Source organism: Lolium perenne, chromosome 4, assembly GCF_019359855.2.
Source record: "Lolium perenne isolate Kyuss_39 chromosome 4, Kyuss_2.0, whole genome shotgun sequence".
NCBI lineage: Eukaryota > Viridiplantae > Streptophyta > Magnoliopsida > Poales > Poaceae > Lolium > Lolium perenne.
Genome location: NC_067247.2, coordinates 158,197,682 through 158,213,063, shown reverse-complemented (window position 1 = coordinate 158,213,063; position 15,382 = coordinate 158,197,682). Strand labels below are relative to the sequence as shown.

Sequence of the window (15,382 nt, the reverse complement as noted above, 5' to 3'; positions counted from 1 at the left end):
GGGGATCCATTATCACCGATGTCGTTTAACATTGTAGCGGGGGGCTATACTCATAGAGCGGGCCAAGTCTGATGGTCAGATTGAATGTGTGATTCCACATCTGGTTTATGGTGGTTTATCTATACTTGAATATGCCAACGATTAAATTCTATTTATGGATCATGATCTTGAAAAAGCTCAAAATCTGAAATTAATTCTGGCGGCTTTTAAGCAGTTGTCGGGATTAAAAATCAATTTCCATAAAAGTGAATTGTTCTGTTTCGGTGATGCCCAAAACGATACGGCTCTGTATACAGAGTTGTTCGGTTGTGGGCAATGCCAATTTCCTATTCTCTATTTGGGTATTCCGATTCATTATCGGAGACTTACAATCGCGGAATGGAAAATAGTGGAAGAAAGATTACAAAAACGCTTTAGTAGTTGCAAAGGTAAATTGTTGTCCTTGGGGGATGATTGGTACTCATTAATTAGGTACTAACAAATATGGTACTGTATATGTTATCATTCTTCCTTCTACCGAAAGAAATTCTGCATAAACTCGATTATTATCGACCCAGATTCTTTTGGCAAGGGGACAACGAGAAAAAGAAATATCGACTAGTTAAATAGAGTATAGTTTGTAGTCCCAAAGATCTAGGAGGGCTTGGAGTTCATGACCTGAAGGTCAAGAATTCAGCTCTGTTGGGTAAATGGTTGTTTAAGCTTCTTACCAAGGATGGGATTTGGCAAACTATTCTTCAAAGAAAATATATCGGCTCGAAGACGTTATCCCAAGTGGTTTGGAAACCTGGGGATTCACACTTCTGGGCTGGTCTTATGGCGACAAAAAATGTCTTTTTTCGCCATGGTACTTTCTCGATCAAGAATGGAGCACAGATACGGTTCTGGGAACATGTTTGGTTAGACAATGCACCCTTAAGTGAACAATATCCTGCTTTGTATAGTATTGTTCGTCGCTAAGGTGATACCATTGCCACCGTAATGGCTACCTCACCTCCGAATGTGACGTTCAGACAGGTTTTGCTTGGACAAAGGCTTTTGGCATGGAATACGACCCTAATTCACCAGCTGGGAGATATTCAACTATCGCCTGAACTAGACGAATTTAGATGGAATCTTCATGTAGATGGTACTTTTTCCGTAAAATCATTATACAATGCGAACTTTCATTCTGATATACCAGTTGATAATAATAAGAAGATTTGGAAGATGAAGATACCATTAAAAAAATAGATGGTATCTTCGTCGAGAGATTATTCTCACCAAAGACAATCTTGTTAACCGGAATTGGCATGGAAGTACACGGTGTGTTTTTTGTCATCAAGATGAAACCATTAAATACCTATTCTTCGAGTGCCAGTTCGCGAGATCTATATGGTCAGTCATCCAAGTAGCGTCTAGCCTGTACTCCGACTAGTGTCGCCAATGTCTTTGGTAATTGGCTTCATGGTATCGATTCAAGGTTTAAGTTGCTTCTTAGGGTGGGGCGCTAGCAGTTATCTGGGCGCTTTGGCTATGTACAAATGACAAGATTTTTAACGATAAAAATTGCTCTTTGTTGCAGGTCATCTACAGATGTACAGGTATTCTCCGTTCGTGGTTACCTCTTCAGCGAGTGGAGAATCAAGACCTATTTACGGAGATTTGTACACGGTTGGAGGCTACGGCGAGGGATACTTTTTCCCTACATGGGTGGCAGCATAGTCTACGGACAGAAGCCCCACTCATATCTTAGGCGTTTTATGATTCATCGCTTCGATATGTATCTTGCGTAGTTTCTATCTTTCACTTGAGACACTTAAACGGTTGTGTGCATCCTGGTTATGGAGAGGCTGGATGTAATTGCTTTTTCAAAATAATAAAGCATCCTTTATCGAAAAATAAATATCCTTAAGACGTCCTGCTATATATATAACATGGTTTTGTTAATTCTTAGTCGTCTGCTCTGAAAAAAAAATCTTAGTCGTCTGAAAATGTTTAATTTCATGACGTCCTAGTACATGCTGTCAGCCTGTCACATCTTGTGTCTCGATGCATGCACGGACGAGTTTTTTTTTTTTTTTTTTTTGCGAAAAGGGCCTGAATAGAATTCATCCAACGGTTCTTACAGAACAGTCCAAGAAAAACGAAGAAATACAAAGAAGTCCTTCTTCTTCTTCCGGACGCCGACAGCAACGCCGATGGGCCGGACAATGAGGCGTAGCACCGCCGCCTTTCCTCCCCTCTGGCCTTGACTCGGGAGGGATCCCCCAGCGGACGGGAAGACGCCTCGTCTCAGCTCCGACGAGCCTCCACCCAGGACCACCAACGCCGTCGACGAGGACGAACCACCACAGGGCCTTGTTATTCATCGGTGCCGGATCCGCCAGTACGCGGACACCGGCGAGGGACACCTCGCGCCGCCGATCAGAGGACCCGCAGGCGAGAAACGGGTGGAGGTCTGCCGTGCATCTCCGCGAAGCTTCACGGCCGGAGGGACCGACCCCCACCACACCACACGACACCGACGCCGCCGTCAACTCCTCGGCGCCACCGGCTGGAAGAAACCAAACCTGCACAAAAACACGGGTGAGACGAGGCTCCCCCGCCCTCCCGCCGCCGAGGCAGCCGCCGGAGGACGAGGGACCCGACGCAACGACGCCGGCGAGGCGGATCGGCTTCGAGATCCAAAAACGAGCTCTCGGTTACTGTAGCGAGAGGAACGGGTCAAGGCTTCGTTCTCATGCACGGACGAGTTAACTCTCGTATACTCCAGGTAGGACAGTGACCTCCAGGTTAAGGTCACCTGATGACTGAAAGCACCAAGTTCAAGAGGGAGACGTGTTCCAAATAGTACTGTACATGTACTGGATGTTTATATGACATCATGGGACATGCATGCATGTGTATATGAGTACATCATATATATGTGTCATACGCACACAATGCAGAACTCAATCGTTGCATGTCCCAGGTACCTCAAGATAGAGTGTTGTTCTTCTCGTACACGCGCATATTTCTTGAAAATAATTGCTACATGACGATGTACCCCGGCCTTGGTCGAGACTCGAGACTCCCTTGTTTCAAAAAAATTATAACTTGTTTCAAAAAAGACTCGAGACTCCCTCTGGGGCTGTATTGGGAAAACAAATTTGCTGTTCAGTAAAACAGCCGTGTTATCAAAATTCGAGCAATTTTTTAATTATCACAACTCAAACGTTTGCGTTCAACACCGGGCGTGCGAAAGAGCATCATGATTCGTTTGGGGTTTGAGGCGTGGAAAAACATCAGACTTAATTGTTCTGCGGTGAGGCTTCAGCTTTCTGCCATACTTTTAGTGTTGGGAGAGTAGTCCTAGGGGAGGAGCCGCCACTTCTTATTTTTCGAAACGGAGGCAAAATCTTTGCCTCATCCATTAATTAAGCAGAAGGTGCCCAATTTTTAGGAGAAAATCGGGCAAAAACCTACAAAGGCGGGGCCAAGCCCACACCCACCCACACGACGCCGCGAATGCACACCGAGTCACCCTGGCTACCCACATAAGCTACACAAACACGAAGCTCGAGTTGGCCTATGCCAAACAAATGGCTCCCCAAGAAAAAGGCCGGTAGCTCCGATTCTGACGACGAGCCGTGGAGAGGAGATGCACAAGACCTGCGCCGAAAAGGACCTTCACCGTCGGACCGCCCTCGAAGGTCATCGTACACCACCCAAAGGCAGCTTCGACTTCACAACAAGAGGAGGCCAACCTGAAGACATTCGGACAAGCCGGGACGGAGCCGACTAACACGGTCTTGCAGCAACCAAACCATGCTCAGCATCATTGTCGTTGCCGCCCAAGCCCACCGTCGAGAGTCACCTTATTGCCCAAGCGACCCAAGGTCAAGCACCCTCGAAGATGACGAACATTCGGAGCCGCCACCTCTTATTGATCTTGCTGACATTGTTCTTGACTTCTTGCCATTTTGACGGCGTTGTAAAACTGGTCTCTTGGCCTTTGTTCTATGGTATGTCCGTATGTGATACATTTCAGAGTGTATTCTAGAAAAGAAAAAGCTTCGCGTTCAACCCGGGGCACTCCAGGTCTCCAGCACCAGCTCGAGGTTCTCCCGATGTGGATTAGGCCAGGTTAACCAGTGTTGGTCCTTTGATTTCGAAAGATAGAAAAAGTGTAGAAGTAGGTGAAGTATATGATTGAAATGTCATGTCTGTTCAAATTTCATGGATGGAGAGAATCCCTTTAATTATGGTAAAAGGTTTTTCATGAGATCTAACCTAAAGTTATTTTACTATACAATTTGCACTACATGATTTATATTGAATTATTTTCTATGAGATATAACGTTCTCTTCGTTCATAAAAAGATGTCCCTACTTTGTGTAAATTTACATGTTTCAACACTGATACATCTAGATACACTTTTTTTTTTTTTGACAAAAACAGCTGCTTCCGAGAAGGAAGATAGAGATAGAGCAATTTGGGTCAAGGAAAATCATCCGACCGAAAACTTGACCAAAAAAGTTAGCCACTCCCTAGCACAGCATTCAAATCCCAACTCGTGCTGAAGAGAAACTACAGAGATTATGCCACAGTGTGACAATCCTAACACAATGTGTGTAGCGCGACATGACCTTTCTCTCTATATATAAAGCGCACAGCCAGCGACGGTGCACGTACTATTATTTCTCATCCATCCACTGCATCCAAACCGAAAGACCGGTCGACTTGTCTCGACACGTCAACCATCAATGGAGGGGGGCATGGAAGGTCACGTAGGACACCTGTGTATCCCACTAATTAGTTACAGTAATTATATGTCCTTGAATATGCATAATTACTCTGCACTGTTTGGCCAATCTATGGTCTCTCTCTCCATTGTTCGATCCACGTCGTCGCCTTCCTCGAATTTGTATATCTCCATTCACTGGCGGATTTATGGCTACCCAAGGGGTGCACTACCCCCGCGCGCACAGGAAATTTTCTTTGTAAAATCTTATTTTCTCACCATATATACACCCTCTAAAATACAGTTTATGTACTGAGCCACTCCCTATGCACACTCTTTCTAAATTCTCTAGCTTCGCCACTGTCTCCATCTTTTGTGTGCATGTGTGTATGCTCATAAATCGGTTTCGAGACTGTGTTAGTTTTTTCACAATGGATTGATTCTTACCGCCTTATCATAGGCAGTGGTGTATCTTAAGATGCAACCACTTCAATGCATTGTCTTTTAAAGTTATATCTATATTTAATAATTTTTATGACATGCCTACATGTGATTGGCCTAGCAATGCATTGGCTTCGTGCAAGTGTTATTTATTTGTAGTACAAGATAGAATACCACCGTCTTTCCTCATTAACTAGAGTCTCATATAAGCATTTTGCTTAGGATGCCACGCTAAAAACCCTCCATTATGAAAAGACCTTGTACAGTCTCAGAGCAAGTTCAATAGTATAGTTGACTGTTGGATATAAGTGAGATGTTATGTTATCTATAGCCAACTTACAGCTATCATGTACAATAGTTAACTACAGAAATGTATTAATTTATCAATACATGACTCACCTTTCACTCTCATAAAATTTATAAGAGTACGTGCTAGAGCTGGTATTTACATAAGAACTCACTTGCATTCTCTCACCTCCAACTAAGCACAAATATAATATTCAAATCCATATGTCCTGCTAACCAAGCCTTATTGTACTTGTTCTGAATGCATCCCAGCAGCTGTCTTCGGTGTTTCATGTTTTGGTTTACAAGCTGCTCTAATTCAAACAACAAATTGAACACCCCAGTTCAATTCAACCTCTGGTTCAGCTAGTACTAGTACCCCTATAATTCTATTCTAGGGAAGGACTCTTCCGTTTGGCTATCACATTAACTAGCAAAAGAAGGGCGCGGCGGCACGCCGCGCCAGTGCTGAAGCTATATGGAAAGAACCACCGGTGATCTACCAAATAGATACATGTGTTCAAAAACCTGATCTTACGAAACAAGATAGATAGGTGAGACAGGTACACATAGTGTTAATATGAACTGGTCTTATTAGGGCTAAAACTTTATAGTGGTGAGTGAAGTCGGCAGCGCACACAGTTCCATACTTTTGATGCACCTTCTTGATATTTGCACTGATATAATTGACCTAGCAAAAGAAGAAGGTAAACATATTATATGAATATGAACAACTGAACAACTTACAATCAAATTCATGTGTAAAATCTAGATCTTGAGAGAAACCACATGAAAATGTGGTGTGCTGAAGTGAGATAATTGATGCAGTCAATGCCATGTCAGCTGTCCAGAGCAATGGTAGACAATGAAATAGCTCGAAACAAATGAACATGGAACCCAACCCAGATGTATAATCAAATATTTTTTCCATTCCTTGCTAATACAATTTTTTTCTCTCGTCTAAAATGAAATTGGCCTGATACACACACACATTCCCATTGATAATCATAAACATAAGAAACATGTGTATACAAGTTTACATTATAAGGCAAACATATATCACTGTTCACAACAGTGATATATAGTAATAACCATATTAAGCTTTGATTTCCAGAATCAAGTAGTACATCGTAAGGCAACTAAAAAAATGTAATGCTAGAGCAAGGAAGTCACAACCTCATATCTCTCTATAACCAGTGGATGCGCATCATTGCTCTGCCATCAAGATGCCAATGGTGCCAATGCCCCTTTAATCTGAAAGGGGCATATTTTTGGAGTCAGTAATATTAGGTAAACATATAGGTTTCAATCTAAATATATTCCCGAGTGCATCAGGTGTTTTGCTATTCTAGACAGTAAAAAAATATCATATTCCAAAGGAACTTACCAGATCCACCTATAAATGTATATTTGTACATCAAATTGGGCAGGCTTTCTCGAATCTGGCTCCGTGAAGCTAGACTTTTTGGCACTGCTCCACGCCGGAGTTTCAGGAATCCATAAGCTGGAGGACTTCTGATCACGCCTTAAACCAGTTCAAATAATTGCTGCAAGGAAGTAAATTTCAAGGCTCGGCAAAGCAAGCTAATATATGTAGGAATATTAAAATTCAAGTTTAAAAACTGAAACAATGAACAAACGGGAATCTGACATCGTATTATGCTGAAATCATTACAAATCTAAACCTATTACCGACCCATCCAAGCATTGAGTGGTGATGAAAAAATGGTAGTCCGATCCAGAACAACCAAAATGAACTTTCCAGATCACCATGCATTAGGTGCATTAAAAAGGCGCTTGTATATATTTTCATAATAAACACACATTGAATAACATTTCAACCGTGCACCTGACCACTACAGTAAATAAATCAGTGTGTTGTCATTTTATTCATGACAAAAAAAAAGAGAGCTCTACCATGAGTATATAGCAGATGTTCCATCAAAGAACTTGCATGCTTGTAATGAGGGCAGAGTCTTACCAATAGCCTTATTAAATACTGAGAGTATCTATTTGCAGATTGGAGGCACTGGAGACACAACGATAATTGCTAGTGGACTGTAATGATCACCAAGCCTGCCCATTGCAAATCGAATGGCATTCCAAAATTTATTGCACCATTGCCGATATCCAACAACCCTTTTGATATTCATATTTATCTTGTCTAACTGCAGAACGAAACAGATTGTACAAAAAGATGAACCAGAAGCTTAACACAACAACAACTCAAAGGATGTGATTACAACCTGGAACTGTAAGAAGTAGTTGTAGCATTATGTTGCTTGATCTTACTGAATGATCAACTCAAACATGAAAAACTGTATCTGGAAAGAAGAAAATAAACGATTAGCCGAATTTTACCTGCAATAGCAATGCCCTTCAACTGCTATGTACATCTACATCGTGCCAAGTGAATAAAAAGAAACTATAGTAATTATTCACCATAGAAATATGTAAGCACAAACCAAGGAAACACTAACCATCAAAAGGTATCAGGACTGAGAAAGATATACCAAAAGAGATAGAAATAAGAGACAGACGAACATGTGATCCTCATGCTAGCACCGCTATTTTCAGCAACTGCAGCTTCGCGTTGCCGCTCGGGTGAGTAAAACAGAAAAGGAGATCAATATTGTGCACCCATATGTCAAAGAAAGAAAGGATGAGTCGAATGCTGAATACTTCATCACCTCGAAATATCCTCGTCGGGCATGTCCGTCAAGAATAAACCTACACAAAAGGTCTTCTTGTGCACAACTCAGAGATATTGCAAGCTCATCTGACCCACCAACCAGAGCAAGAAAGCATGAAGTTCTTGCCTGCATAGACATCTTGAGGATGGCATACTCATGGACAGAACAATTTAGTGGCAGGCTCCTTTTCCACGATTTGAATCCTGGAACATCACAGAATAGTACACCTTGCAATTTCTGCATACGTACAGAGCTAGAAGTCAATAAACAAAAGAGCGAACAAAAATATGGAACCGAACTTTGTTCTTCACCCGATGGACAAACAAAGCAATACCATTTTTCATGTTTTAGAAGTTCCTCACCCGATGGACAAACAAACGTGAAGACGGAGGTCTAGATGCAATAGTGCGCTGCCCCTCTGCTCACTGACAGAGAAAGAGGGCAAGTGAGGCGGGAGAGGAAGAACAGAGAGAGGCTACCCAGACGCTGTAGGGCACGTAACTGTGGACCGACGCTGCTCGCTGCCGCTGGTGGCCTCCGCACCTGTGGTTGACATGGGCGTCACCTCCTCGCCGCTCCCTGCTCACTGTCCCGCCTCTCCATGCCGGTGATGGCTCCACGACCCCAACTCCCTTCCGATGTCGTGGGGTGGCCAGATCGGCGCCTGCTGCCGCGACGACTGAGCCGGAAGCCAGAGTGGAGGATACCTCGTCAGCTTCCCCGACGGTGAACCACCAACCACCCACCGATGGGAAGGGACGACATGGCCGAAGCGAGGTTCCAGGAGGTGGATGCCGGCGTCGATGTAGTGGAGAAGGAGCTCGGGCTCCATGAGGTCCAGGCAAAGTAAAGGAATACCTCCTCCACGAGGAGGATCAGCCGGAGGTGCGGCAGCGTCTGAGCAGCGCCGGCGACCAAGCCCAAGGCGGGGCTAGGATTTTCGGGCGAGCGAGTACGGGCGCGGCCGAGCACCATGGCAACGGGGAAACGGGAGAGGCGGAGGCGCGGTGCGGTGGTGCAGGCTGTGTCCAGCGAGGGAAGCTTCCCACGACGCGCCTTGTCGTCCTCGTCGGAGGCGTCCTGGTGGAGGGTTCCCGCAACGCGCCTCGTTGCGCTCGTCAGAGACGTTTGGTGGAGGAGCCGCCGGCGACTCGCGTCATCGTTGCCGACAGCATGGCGGAGCCTCTCGAGACGCGGCGCGCCTCCTCGTGCTCGTCGCCGGCGGCGGGGCCTCCCAAGACGCGGCGCGCCTCCTTCTGATCGTTGCCGGCGTGGCGGAACCTCCCGAGACGCGGCACGCCTCCTCGTGCTCGTCGTCGGCGGCGTGCCAGAGCCTCATGAGACGCGACACGTCTCCTCGTGCTCGGCGGCGGCGTGACGGAACCTCCCGCGACGCGAAGCGCCTCGTCGCGCTTGTCGGTGGCGGCGTCGTGGATCCTCCCGCGGCGCGACGTGCCTCCTCACGATCGTCGGAGGCGTCCTGACGGAGCCTCCCGCGACGCCCCTCCGCCCTGCTGCCCTCCCGTATCCTGTGCTGATTTAGAGAGAGGAGAAAAAATGAGTGGAGGAGAGAGTCCGTGAAGGGATAAGAAACTGCTTAGGCTGAGCGGTGGGAGGCTACGTGTGATGCTGTGAGTTAAACCGTGGCATCGTGGAACTATCCAGTGCTTTTTTCACATGGGTAACCACCGTCCTCAATCATACACCAGCCATGGCCACCCCATTAAATCACCTAAACGGTCCACCAAAAGAAAGCAAATGACCAATGTTAGTAGAGAAAATCGGTATGCATCACCGAAATCGTACATAGTAAAAAGGCAGCAGGAACAAAACCACTAAATAGGACACGTGTCAGTACTATGTTGATCCACAAAAAAAGTCAAAAATCTGAGAAAAATCGAAGTTGTTCATCTTTAGTATAGTAGTTATTAAGTTCCAATGAAAAGAAAAATTGTTGAGAGAAGATATATGGTAAATGGATAAAATAACATTCTCTTATTTTTAGAGATCGTCCCTTAGAATAAATAAAGGTATCATTATTATTTTTCGTTATCTATCTTCATTTTTCATCTTCCAACTAAGAAAAAAATCTGAGGCTGACATCACCCCATTTTATATGCTCCTAGGGATTGCAAGATTCGCCTCATTATAGTTGGCGGTTGTATAGATCTCTTCTCATTTATTGTCCTTAATTTCCTAGATTAATTAATGTGGTTTTCTCTCTCCCCCAATGCATGTGGTTTCATTGATGACGGGACGATCCGGTGGACCTCTGACGTCGGGCTTGTGCTCTTTGTGTGGTGTTGGTCTACCCATCGGCATGTTGACCTTGTCGGTAGCTTTTTCGTCTTTTGTGCACTATGTGCAGGTTGTTCCCGTCCACGGGCATATGCGGGCTAAGCCTTAGCTCCTACCAGCAAATCTATCCTGACCTTAGCACATACCGGGGTGTGTCCTTGATGATTCGGCATCTCCCCCAAATCTCATAGTACGCTAGCATGTGGATACTATGGTGACTTTTACGGGGAATGTCCCTCTATAGGTTTGTGACGACTCAAGTACTGCTTTGTCAACCTTCGTTCTCTCCTCGTTGATGCAACGTTGACCAAAAACAGACGGTGAAAAATGCAGAAGGTTTTCTATAGGACTTAAATGCATTTCTAAGTTTTATCATGGTATTTTTATGTAATTGTGAGCACCATTGTCCTAGGTCTAGATGTGTGTTTTGTTGTGGTTTTACTTGATCAATATATTCCATATGTTAGCCATAAGAAAAAACAAGCCCATCTTTTCTCTCTCTCTCCTCCCATGCACATGGTTTCGTCTCCTAACTATTGGCGCATTCAGTAATTAAGTGAGAAGTAATTAACCTCGAGGAATTAGCCCTAGGGCCTTATAATCCCTAACTAAGGGAGTAATAATTTCTTATGGTTTCCTTTAAAGGGATTTTTTGCGGTGAGCCAAAGGTATAAAATATCACTTTCTCTCTTCCTTCCTCCAAACCGTTCGTCAACTCTCCCCCTTTCACCTTTGGCTGCTACAACAGCAAGGAGTAGGGGATGTCAGATTCATATTTATTTGTTTATCTTCTTTGTTTGGTCATGTATGGCTTGTTTTAGATTCTTACTTCAGAATAAACAAGTTTTGGGCCTTCTCTGTCTCCACTTCACATGTCTAGTTTTTCTCCAAGATGACCGAAGCTATGTTGAACGAAGGGGATCTTGGTGTTATATTTTTTACCTCATGTTATCCATAATTTAGCATCACTCTGGATGAGAGGTATATATTTCTCGGTATGGTGGAGGTGGACTGGAATAGAGGAGACCACTCCTAGGGCTTCCCACAAACCCAAGAGTGACAAGTAGCTCGATGAATTCAAGGAAGAACCACTTTTGGCATGGTGGAATCATAGATTGAAACCTCCTATTTATTTTCCCAAAAAATTGAGTTTATTCTGAGATAATGGAAGATCCCTACTGCACTACTACCTTCGTCATTGCAATATGAAGATGATGCTGCTGTGAAGCTCAAGTCCAATGAAGTCAGGATTGGACCTATGACAAGGGCTCGTGCGAAGCTACTCAAACAACAGGTGAACTTGTTCCTAAGTGATACTTTGATCGATGAGAACTTTATACTGCCTAAGACCTATTACTTGTGTATGATCAGGTATGAAGAGGGAGCAAGCATCGCACGAGGAGAAGAGGAGCAACTAGACATGGAGCTCGACATGAAGCTGGTCATGAAGACATCCCATGGAAGCGCGAGGGAGGAGAGAGAGGCATGCGCGAGGGAAGGAGACGAAGTACAGGCCGGCACCAGGCCCGGTCTGACCGGCCGCCACGCTGGCGCGCTCGGTCACCAGCCCGATCAAACTGGACGTCACGTCAGGTCCGTCCGGCGCCAACCAGCTTCTACGCTCGTGCCATCCGGGCGGAGTACTGAGCCGCATATCCCGCACCCGGTGTAACATCCCAACTTTTCAAATCAATAAAGAAGATCAATTCCCTTTTCCCAAATTTTGGAGCCAACAAAAACTTAAATTGGATTGCATAGTGTGCATAGTGATCATGCATGTACAGTTTGATGTTTGTCATGATTGTTTGCTTGAGTGTTTAACAATGTTTCTAAACCCTAAATCATAATCATTAGGATCAAAGAGAAGCAAAGAAAAAGAAGAGAAAATGAAAATGGCATCACATATGAGCCTATGGCCACTTTTGAAAAATCTTAACCTAGGCCATTTTACTTTGTGTAAATGGTTTGGAAACTTTACTAAACTAAAAATAATAACATTTGAATCAAATAAATACAAAACAAATCAAAAGAAAAGAAAAATCAAAACCAAGTCACATGTGATAATGGTCAAATCTGCCATTTTTAACATGTTACCTACTTTGGGCCCCTGTGGTTAACAATTTCTAAACTAAACTTTCTCAACTCTTTGCTCCTCAGCCAAGAACTCATCAAGGTGATAACAATGGTGTGGAACAACCTTGCTGATTCATTTTCAAATTCTTATTTGAACCATTCAAAGTTGCAACATTGAAACAGAATTAAGATCATACCAAATTTGATTTTCCCAAAATCAACTCCATTTTGCAAACCAACATCACCACTAAGTGCCAAACATTATTTGAATCACATCCATGAAAAAGTTTGCCAAAATTCAAATTTAAACTTCATGCAGCCATTGTGTCGAGCACCTTGTGTGCACTAATCTACCAACTCCATACACTCTAATATCCAGAGATTTTAAGCCCAAACCCTGACCTCTCTGACCTTCCTCAGCACCCTCTTGCACCCATTGAACAAAGCCAAGCCTCAGAGACAATGATCATGCATGATCATGGCCAGTACATGACCATGCCGAGGTGATCATGCCATCACCATGCCCACCCTTCTCTCCTCTCACTTCCATCCCACCTCACCATGTCCTTGAGCTCGCCCTCACTCTCCTGCACCTGCTGATGCAATCCCCTGGTCAAGGAGAAGCGTGCAATGCCCGGGAAAGGACGTGCCCGTGACAGCCACGACGCGCCAGAGCGTGCGTGGACATGCCACTAGACACGCCAGTGCGCGACGTCGCCCCGCCTACCTCGTCCTCCCCTTGACCCCTCTCTCCGCCATTAGCATCGCCACGACGCCAGCAACACGCCAGACACGACCACTCCCTCTCCCCTGCCCTGTCGTCGTCGTCCTCGTCGACGTCGTCCGCCACGGTACTGCCAGTACACGAGCATGACGCCGACGCCACCGTCCATCTTTTTCTGTGTGATCAAGCGTGTCGTGATCGCCGTTACGTAGAGAAGAGAGCAGCATCCTCGCCCATGCCTTGGATCCACTGTACCGCCATCGTCATGGTCGACATGCCCGTGCACCTCGGGACCTCGTCGCCGCTATAAATAGAGCGCTCCCCCGCGTTCAAACCTCACACCACTCGCCTCGTCTCTTCTCCCTGACCCTCCTCGAGCATTCCCCAGTCCCAATTTGACACACCGTGCCCCAATTCGAAGCCGGAGTGCCTCGGAGCCGCCGCAGACGAAGACGAAGCTACGAGCCACCCCAGGAGACGCCGCCGGTACCAGGAGCTCCGCCGTCATCGACAACCTCGCTGCATCACCTCGCCGACGATCGCCGGACCTCTGGTGAGTCGCCGACCCCCTACGCTCGCCGCCAGTAGGGTTGCCTCTCGTCGGAGACGACGATGACCCTCAGTCGTTCGATCACGTTCTAATCATGCGGCTCTATTTGAATCATACCTTTTCGGGTTAGAAGAGTCGCTGACAGTGGGACCAACTGTCAGGCTGCCCGCTCGTGCGAGACACGCAGCTGGGCCGGCCTGCTTCTTTTTTTCTTTTCAGCCCGTTAGCGTTTCCCGCCGAAGCCCACAGTTTGATTTCGATTTAATTCTTTCAGTTCAAATCCAATACTGGTACTTTGCTAGAATTTGAATAAAACAAAATCCACAAATCCAGTTTGAGTGAAACCAATTTTGTGTGGAAGTAGATGAAAGGATCAACCCAACCCCACTGGTCTCAAACCCTAGTTCATTGTAGAACACTTGCAACAAACATGACAAGGCAGTAACTTTTCCAAATTCAAACAATTTTATAAAATCAACCATAATGAATTTTGAGGTGATTCTAATTCTCATAATTCACATTTTAAACCCTCTAATTGATTATGAAAAAATATAACCTAGTGTTTCATATGATCATGTGCTAGATTCAGATAATGGCTATGTAGCCATTTCTAGCTCATTTAAAATTACTTCAAATTTAGAATTTCAAATATATGAGAAGTAGCATCTCATTTAAATCATATTCCCAAGTAATGTGATGTGAGGTGATTACCTTAGTGACATGGCCTCATAATTGCTTATTTGAGGATATTAAATCTTAGTAGTGTTAATGCGAGGAAATTATTTTCCTACCCCTAATTAAGTAAAAAACCCTAGTGTTCAGTGGAGTGACGTTTGTGATGATGCTAGATCATCTTGAGTGAGCCATTATGGCTAAATATATAGCCTCCTTAAGAATTTTTTGGTGATTGTTACCTCTTATCCGTTTATAGACGCTAGTACCGAAGGCTGCGAGGAGGAGGAGGTTGATACGTCTCCAACGTATCGATAATTTCTTATGTTCCATGCTTGTTTTATGACAATACCTACATGTTTTATACATACTTTATGTCATATTTATGCATTTTCCGGTACTAACCTATTAACAAGATGCCGAAGAGACAGTTGTTGTTTTATTTCGCATTGCCTGTTTTGCTATGTTTGATGGATTTCTTTATTCCATTAACTTCCAGTAGCTTTGTGCAATGTCCAGAAGTGTTAAGAATGATTATTTCACCTCTGAACATGTGAATTTTGATTATGCACTAACCCTCTAATGAGTTGTTTTGAGTCTGGTGTGGAGGAAGTTTTCAAGGATCAAGAGAGGAGGATGATACAATATGATCAAGGAGAGTGAAAGCTCTAAGCTTGGGGATGCCCCCGGTGGTTCATCCCTGCATATTTCAAGAAGACTCAAGCATCTAAGCTTGGGGATGCCCAAGGCATCCCCTTCTTCATCGACAACATTATCAGGTTCCTCTAGTGAAACTATATTTTTATTCCATCACATCTTATGTGCTTTACTTGGAGCGTCTGTATGTTTTTGTTTTGTTTTGTTTGAATAAAGTTGGATCCTAGCATTCATTGTGTGGGAGAGAGAGACACGCTCCGCTGTTGCATATGGACAAATATGTC

At 44.6% G+C, this 15,382-nt stretch overlaps 1 long non-coding RNA gene across 4 annotated transcripts; it reads right to left on the bottom strand.

The window, feature by feature from the left end:
- Positions 1-5,910: 5,910 nt before the first annotated feature.
- LOC127348706 (uncharacterized) lies at positions 5,911-9,765 on the bottom strand. Of its 4 annotated transcripts, XR_011742944.1 has the most exons (9): positions 8,627-9,762; positions 8,459-8,549; positions 8,122-8,361; positions 7,912-8,011; positions 7,678-7,755; positions 7,413-7,599; positions 6,819-6,978; positions 6,608-6,685; positions 5,911-6,122 (listed from the first exon to the last, which is right to left on the bottom strand). It is a non-coding gene; the product is annotated as an uncharacterized lncRNA (long non-coding RNA). The 4 variants fall into 4 exon arrangements; XR_011742945.1 differs by having other exon boundaries at positions 7,945-8,361; positions 8,627-9,765; XR_011742942.1 differs by having other exon boundaries at positions 7,912-8,361; positions 8,627-9,763.
- Positions 9,766-15,382: the final 5,617 nt, after the last annotated feature.